This window comes from Carlito syrichta, unplaced genomic scaffold (genome assembly GCF_000164805.1).
Source record: "Carlito syrichta isolate Samal-C Ts95f unplaced genomic scaffold, Tarsius_syrichta-2.0.1 Scaffold153555, whole genome shotgun sequence".
Classification (NCBI taxonomy): Eukaryota; Metazoa; Chordata; class Mammalia; order Primates; family Tarsiidae; genus Carlito; species Carlito syrichta.
In genome coordinates this window covers 131,887-140,521 of record NW_007097651.1, presented here as the reverse complement: position 1 = coordinate 140,521, position 8,635 = coordinate 131,887, and positions in this window count along the sequence as shown.

The following is an 8,635-nucleotide window of genomic DNA, read 5'->3' as shown; positions in this document are numbered from 1 at the left end:
CAACTCAAAAAAAAAAACAAGTGCTCAGGCCGGGTGTGGTGGCTCACACCTATAATCCTAGCACTTTGGGAGGCCAAGATGAGAGAATTGCCTGAGCCCACAGCTTCCAAACCAGCCTGGGCAACTTGGCAAGACCTCATCAATAGGATAAATAAAAAAATTAGCCGGGGATGGTGATGTATACCTGTAGTTCCAGCTACTTGGAAGACTGAGGCGGAAAGATCACCTGAGCCCAGTAGGTCTAGGCTGCGGTGGCCGTGAACATGCCACTGCACCCCAGCCTGGTTGACACAGTGAGACTCCAACTAAAAAATAAAATAAAATAAAAAGGTGCTCAGCCTTACTATAGTAAGGGAATTTTTTATTTTTATAGAGGTGGAATCTCACTATGTTGCTCAGGCTGGCGTCAAACTCCTGACCTCAAGCGATGTTTCTTCCCTGGTTTTCCAAAAAGCAGAGAATAAAGACTTGAACCACCCCACCCAGGAAATGTAAACACTGAAGTTCCATTTTTCACTAGTCAGATTGGTCAAAATTAAGTTTGATGGCATCAAAAATCTGTAAGGTAACTCAACGAGTAGAAATAGAGATAGATTTGGCCACTTTAGAGGGAAACCTGGCAATATTGTTAAAATGTCAAACGCGTTTGCCCTGTCACCAGGATGTCCATTTCTAGGTATGAGACACACTCCTCCACATTCACACAGAGGTACAGTTACTGCCGTATTTATGGAGCACCTACTCTGAGTCAGTCTTGTGCTAAGGTTGGGGGTGTGGCGGTGTCCTCGTGAGCTGACAGCCTAGTGGAGCAGACAGACACTAACCAAGCTAAGTAAATGTTGAGTATACTAGGAGGTGATAAATGCAAAACCATTTGCTTGGCAGTCTCCGAAGTGTGACCGGCAACATGAGTGGGAAGGCCAGACTGGACAGAGATAGTGGGAACAGGGAGGGCACAGGGCTGCCCGGGCTGTGGCTGTCCCACTCTCAGCACACACATCCCCCACCACCAGGACCATGTGGGGCCTGGAAGCAGACAGGCTCAGGTCAGAGTGGGGACAGCTGCTTTATATTAGGAGGGAAGGGGCATGAGAGCTTGTGTCCAGGACCTACTAGTAAGAAGACGCTCGGTGACTGACTGACTGACTGAATGAGGTGATGCCAGGAGGCCAGGATGTGTGCAAGAACTTCCCATGTCCTTCCAAATTAGCAGGAGGTAAGCCTGGCCCAAGGGATTCCTCCCCTGTCATTCTTTCTGCGTCCATCATTTTCTAGGCTGAGCCTCAAGTTCCCATTCTCTGTGAATGAGAGACTACAGTGGACTTTTAGAGCTGGAAGGGAGCACAGACATACCTGGTCCTCTCCATCCTCAATTTCAGCCATCACTGAGGGGGGAGGACTGAGCAGAAGTAGGGAAATCAATTCGTAATCTGTTGCATTGTATTTTTTTTTTTTTTGATTCAGAGTCTCACTCCGTCACTCATAGCCACCACAGCCTCGACTTGCTGGGCTCAGGCGATACTTCCATCTCAGCCTTCCAAGTAGCTGGAACTACAGGTATGTGCCACCATGCCCGGCTAATTTTTTGACTTATTATAGAGATGAGGTCTCACCAAGTTGCCCAGACTGTTCTCAAACCTGTGAGCTCAGGCAATCTTCTCACTTCAGCCTCCCAAAGTGCTGAGATTATAGGCATGAGGCCACTGCGCCCGGCCTCTGTTGCATTGTTATTGTGAAAAATTGGAAGTTACCTAAATTTCTTTTTTCACATGAAGAGTTTTTTTTTTTGAGTCGGAGTCTCACTCTGTCACCCAGGCTGGAGTATAGTGGCATGCTCACGGCCACCTCCTTCCGCTTCAACTTTTCAAGTAGCTGGAACTACAGGGATGCACCAACACGCCCAGCTGATTTTTTATTTATTGTAGGGATGAGGTCTGGCCAAGTTGCCCAGGCTGGTCTCGAACCCACAGGCTCAGGCAATCCTCTCACATTGGCCTCCCAAAATGCTGGGATTATAGGCATGAGTCACTGTGCCCGGCCTCACATGAAAAGTTTTTAGTTTATTAACCTAGTCATGGATAATCCACACAGTGGCCACGGATATTGTCACTACATCATCTTTAGTCCTTTGCCTTCTTGCCAGCACCAATACCAGCCTTTGCAATCCCCTTGACTTTCTTCATTCTGTTCTTGCATTCCTTTTGCTGCTTCCTTGAGGTCTTTTTCTTCTCATACAGACCATGTCTTGCAAGTCTATTTTTCTTTGCATAATCCAAGGAGTCGTAAATCATCCCAAAGCCAGTTGTCTCACCACCACCAAAATGAGTTCTGAATCCAAATACACTGAATCCAGTGTTGTCTTATACATTTTGGCTAGTTTTTTCTGAATTTCTGTCTTAGATACTGTTGCCCTCCTGGGGTGAAGGACATCGATGATTATTTGTTTTCACTGAAGCAAATAGTTGGTCATGAATTTCCTGGTCCGGATAGTTACTGTGTCGTTCATGATTGCAGTTGATCCTTAGGCAGTCAGCGAGGAAAAAAAGCTACCTAAATTTTTATAAATAGAGGAACGTGTCAATAAGCTGCCTATAAATTGGAATACTAAGCAACACTTAAAGAGACTTCCATGATGTTTCCTTCGAGCTGGCTTTAAAAAAAAAAGACATCCATGGATCAGGACTGAGAGGGAGGTATCAGGGTCTCACTCTGCCACCCAGACTGGAGTTCAGAGGTGTGACTATGGCTCACTGCAGCCTTGACTTCCTAGGCTCAAACAATCCTTTTGCCTCAGCCTCCCGAATGTTGGACTGTAGGTGCGCATCACCACGCTGGCTAATTTTTTAAATTTTTTGTAAAGACAAGGTCTTATTATGTTGCCTAGGCTGGTTTCAAATGCCTGGACTCAAGCAAGCAACTGTCTCCCTCAGCCTCAGTAATTGCTGGGATTACAGATGTGACCACTGCATTAGGGCATTATGACTTCTTTATTTTATTATTATTAATTTTAGTCAGAGTCTCAAGAATCTCACTCTGCCACCCAGGCTGAAGGGCAGTGGCATGCTCACGGCTACCACAGCTTCGACCTGCTGGGCTCAGGGTGATGCTTCCACCTCAGCCTTTCTTTTTTTTTTTTGAGTTGGAGTCTCAGTCTGTCGCCCAGACTGGAGTGCAGTAGCTGCTCCTGGCCACCGCAGCCTCGACCTGCTGGGCTCCGGCGATCCTTCCACCTCAGCCTTCCAAGTAGCTGGAAGTACAGGTGTGCGCTGCCACGCCCGGCTGATTTTTTATTTATTGTAGAAATGAGGTCTCGCCAAGTTGCCCAGGCAGGTCTCGGACCCGTGGGCTTAGGCAATTCACTCACCTCAGCCTCCCAAGGCACGGGATTACAGGCTAAGTCACCGAGCCCGGCTCACCTCAGCCTTTCAAGTCGCTGGAACTACAGGTGTGTGCCACCACACCTGGCCAATTTTTTGATTTATTGTAGAGATGCAGTCTTGCCAAGTTGTCCACACTGGTCTCAAACCCTGGACTCAGGCAGTCCTCTTGCCTCCACCTCCCAAAGTGCTGGGATTACAGGCTTGAGCCTCCGTGTCCGGTCATTATGACTTTTTAAATATGCAAAATGAGCTGGGTGCAGTGGCTCAAGCCTGTAATCTCAGCATTTGGGAGGCAGAAGCAAGAAGATTGCCTGAGCTCAGAGGTTCAAGACCAGCCTGAGCAACATGGCAAGGCCTTGTCTCTACAATAAACCAAAAAAATTAGCTAGGCATGGTGGCACATGCCTGTGGTTCCAGCTACTTGGAAGGCTAAGGCAGAAGGATCACCTCAGCCCAGTAGGTCGAGGCTGCGGTGGCCATGAGCGTGCATTCCAGCCTAGGAGATAGAGTGAGACTCCGACTCAAAAAAAAAAAAATACACAAAATAATACTTCATTTTTCCCATGGGTATGTTTAAGTAATAACAGCTAGTATTTACCACACGTCAGCCACTACTGGATGTATATCACATGTATTAACTCATTTTGTACTAACAATAATCCTCTGAGGTAGGTGATGCTACCATACTCATTTTACAGATTATGGAAACTGAGGCTCAGAAAGATTAGATAACTTCTCCAAGGTCACAGTTTTTGTGTGACAGAGTTAGGATTTGAACCCAGGAAGCCCTGCTTCAGAAATAGTCCTTTAATGGTTGCCCTGCACTGTCTCTCCCACACACAGCTGGCTTTGTAGAGAGCAAATTATGTTTTCGTTTTTGCTTTTTGCTTGTTTTGTTTTTAGAGTTGGAGTCTCACTCTGTCGCTCAAGGTGGAGTGCAGTGGCAAGTTCATGGCCATCCCAGCAATGATCAGCTGGGCTCTGGCTGAGAGAAAATTATGGAAGAATTCATAACAAACTAACAAGCTTGGGATACTAAGAGGAGTTAAACACAACTTGTAGACAGAAAGGATCATTAATTTGAGCCTAATTTTAAGTACTTTTTAAAAAAGAATGTTCCAGTCTGGCACAGTGACTCACGCCTATAATCCCAGCATTTTCGGAGGTGGAGGCGAGAGGATTGCCTGAGCCCAAGAGTTTGAGGCCAGCCTGGGCAACTCAGCGAAGCCACGTCTCTACAGTAAATTTTAAAAATTAGCAGGGCATGGTGGTTTATGCCTGTAGTTCCTGCTACCTGGAAGGTTGAGGCGGAAGGATCGCCTGAGCCAAACAAGTAGAGGCTGTGGTGGCCATGAGTGTACCACCACAGTCCAACCTGGGCAACAGAGTGAGACTCCGATTTAAAAAAAAAAAAGTGAGAAAGAACCAACCTCTTCCCTGGTCCCTTTCAAATCTGATCCTTCTCTATGTCCCTCCCCCACCTAACTGGTGGTCATCAGGCCAGATATCTGGACCTGCCTTCCAGCTCAGTGGAGGCCTCTATTTCAGGAAGAACAGGCCTCTATTTCAGGTCATTGGCTTTGTGTGATGACATAACTCCCCAGACACCTCCAGACAAAATGACCTCAACCACCCAAGACACTCCCCTGGAGGTAACAGGTATAAGTCACCGGTGACAACTGTCAAAAGAATTCCCAGGGGAAGAGGGACTGTTCTATTTTCCAGTCTTTCATCCAACCAAGTGTTGGGACTTAGAAAATGGTACCCCAAAATAGGATGCTTTGGCATGCTGAGTGCTTTGAGCAAAGGAGATTGAAAGGTCTCAAAAATAAGCCTCATAGGTCAGGCATGGTGGCTCACACCTGTTATACCAGCACATTGGGAGGTGTAGGTGAGGGGATTGGCTGAGTCCAGGGTTTTGAGACCCTCCTGGGCAACTTGACAAGACGCCTCTATAAAAAATAAAATAAAATAAAATAGCCAGTCGTGGTGTGAATGACTGTAATTAGTCCCATCTACTTGGAAGTTTGAGGTGAAAGGATTGCCTGAGCCCAGCAGGTCGAAGCTGAGGTAGCCATCAGTATGCCACTGTCCTCCAGCCTAGGCAACAGAATGAGACAAACCCAAAAAAGCCTCAGAAACAGGGTCTCTCTCTGACCTTCTGCTCCAGGTCCCTACTTTTCCCTTCTGAAGTACAGAGAAGGACTGTCAAGAAAGTTCCCTAGTTCTCTTAGCTGACTAAGGGAAGTTCTTCCAATTTTTAAAAAATTATTATTATTTTTTGAGTCAGAGTCTCACTCTGTCGCCCAGGCTGGAGTGCAGTGGCGTGCTCATGACCACTACAGCCTTGACCTGCTGGGCTCAGGTGATCCTTCTGCTTCAGCCTCCTGCGTAGCTGGGACTATAGGCACGTACCACCATGCTGTCTACTTTTTTTTTTATTTTCTGTAGAGACAAGGTCTCCCTTTGTTGCCCAGGCTGGTCTCAAACTCCTGGGCTCAAGAGATCCTTTCACTTCATGCTGAGATTTCAGTCTTAAACCACCACGCCCAGCACCAATAGTGTATTATCTTGAAAAGCCTCCTTAGGACAGACCCGGAGGCTAATGCCTGTAATCCCAACACTTTGGGAGGTCAAGGCGAGAGGATTGCCTGAGACCAGGGGTTTGAGACCAGCCTGGGCAACTTGGTGAGACCTTATATCTACAATAAGTAAATAATTAGCCAGTGTAGTAGCGTACACCTGTGGTTCCAGCTACTTGGAAGGGTGAGGCCAAAGGATTACCTGAGCCCAGCAAGTCAAGGCTGTGATGGCTGTGAGCATGCCACTGCACTACAGCCTGAATGACAAAGTGAGACTCTGACTCAAAAAAAAAAGAAAGAAAAAAAATACTCCTTAGAGTCTCATCAAACAACCAGGGAAGATTAATCACTAGAGAGGAGATTAAAAGTAATCAGTACACCCAGACAGGCTATTTTGCATTCTTCTGAGGCTGCTCCAAAACAACTATTTTTTTTTAAACCAGAGAGACTTTATCTGCATAATGAGATCACCTGGCCTGGCAGTTGGCTCACATCTATAATCCCAGCAATTTGGAAGGCCGAGACAAGAGGATTGCCTGAGCCCAGGTGTTTGCCCAGCCTGGGCAAACTGGTGAGACCTCATCTCTATGGTAAATCAAAAGATTAGCCAACATAATGGCATGTGCCTATAGATCCAACTACTTGGAAGGCTGAGGTGGAAGGACCACTTGAGTTCAGCAAGTCAAGGCTGCGGTAGCAATGAACATGCCACTGCACTCCAACCTGGATGACAGTGAGACTGGCTCAAAAAAAAAAATGAGTGCTATCTTTTAGAAACCTTTTAACAGAAACACAAACCCCTCATATAGCTGTTTTTACACACACACACACACACACACACACACACACACACACACACACGTATTTTTATATATTTATATATGTGTGGGTTTGTATTACTATTTTTAAATTTCTTGTTTAAAAAGTAATGCTTTCAGTCTTGGCACGGTGGCTCATGCCTATAATCCCAGCACTTTGGGTGGCCAAGGTGAGAGGATTGCCTGAGCCCACGGGTTCAAGACCAACCTGGGCAACTTGGCAAGACTCATCTCTACAATAAATTAAAAAATTAGCCAGGTGTGGTGGCACATGCCTGTAAGTCCAGCTACTTGGAAGGCTGAAGCGGAAGGATCACCTGAGCCCAGTAGGTCCAGGCTGTGGTGGCTGTGAGCGTGCCATTGCACAGCAACCTGGGCAGCAGAGTGAGACTCCAACTCAAAAAAAAAAAAAAAGTAATGTTTTCTTATTTTTAATGTTTGGAAAATACGTGAAATAACAAATAAAGAAAAAATAATTATATCCTTTAATGCAGGGGTCCCCAGGCCCTGAGCCACAGACTGGTAACAATCTAATGCCTGATGGTCTTAGGTGCTTCTGAGGCGGTTAAGCTAGTGCTGGGGAGCGGCTGCAAATACAGATTAACATTAGCAGTGAGGTTTGACCACACAGAGATTATAATACATCAATTGCTTGCAGACTCATATCAAAACCTTGTCAGTGAGCAGTAAGTGAGGTGATGTACTTCAGTTGTATAGCTTCATCTGGTGGCAGGCTTGAAGTCTGAATCCGACACTCATTTGGCCTGCTCGTTGTTTTATTTATCACTTCCATCTGTGCCTCTTTTTTTCTTTTTTTGAGTTGGAGTCTCTCTCTGTCACCTAACCTGACATGCAGTGGCCTCGACCCTGGGCTCAGGAGATCCTTCCGCCTCAGCTTTCCAAGTAGCTGGAACTATAGGCGTAGGCCACCATGTCCAGCTAATTTTTTGATTTATTGTAGAGACGAGGTCTCGCCAAGTTGCCCAGGTTGGTCTTGAACTCCAGAGCTCAGTCAATCCTCTCGCCTCCACCTCCCAAAGTGCTGGGATTACAAGTGTGAGCCATCACGCCCAGTCTTTTTTTTTTTTTAATGGTGAGTTGTATAATTATTTCATTATATATTACAATGTAATAATAATAGAAATAAAGTGTACAATAAATGTTATGCACTTGAATCATCCTGAAACCGGTCCCTAATGCCAAAAAGATTGGGGATTGTCTCTTTAGTTGCAACATGTCTGCTATTAGCATTCTAGTGTATTTCCTACTAGTCTTTTAAAAATTGATTTTAGGATGTCTGTAATCCTAGTACTTTGGGAGGCCGAGGTAGGAGGATTGCTTGAGACCAGGAATTTGAGACCAACTTGTGCAACCTAGCAAGACCCCATCTTTACCCAAAAAAAAATTTTTAAAGAAAAAAAAATTTTTTTTTTTTTTTTAGTTGGAGTCTCAATCTGTCGCCCAGACTGGAGTGCAGTGGCCGCTCCCAGCCACCACAGCCTCGACCTGCTGGGCTCCGGCGATCCTTCCGCCTCAGCCTTCCAAGTAGCTGGAACTATAGGCACGCGCTACCACGCCCGACTAATTTTTTTGATTTATTGTAGAGATGAGGTCTCATCAAGTTGCCCAGGTGGGTCTCGAACCTGCGGGCTCAGGCAACCCACTCACCTCGACCTCCCAAAGCACAGGATTACAGGCTGAGCCACTGAGCCCCAGAAGTATGTAAGAATTATACTGCATTATTCTTTTGCAATTCTTTTCCACATGTTTCTGAGATTCTTTCATGTTATGTGTAGCTAAATCTGCATATTTCCTCATTGTATTATATTCTTTTTTTTTTTTTTTTTTTTTTTTT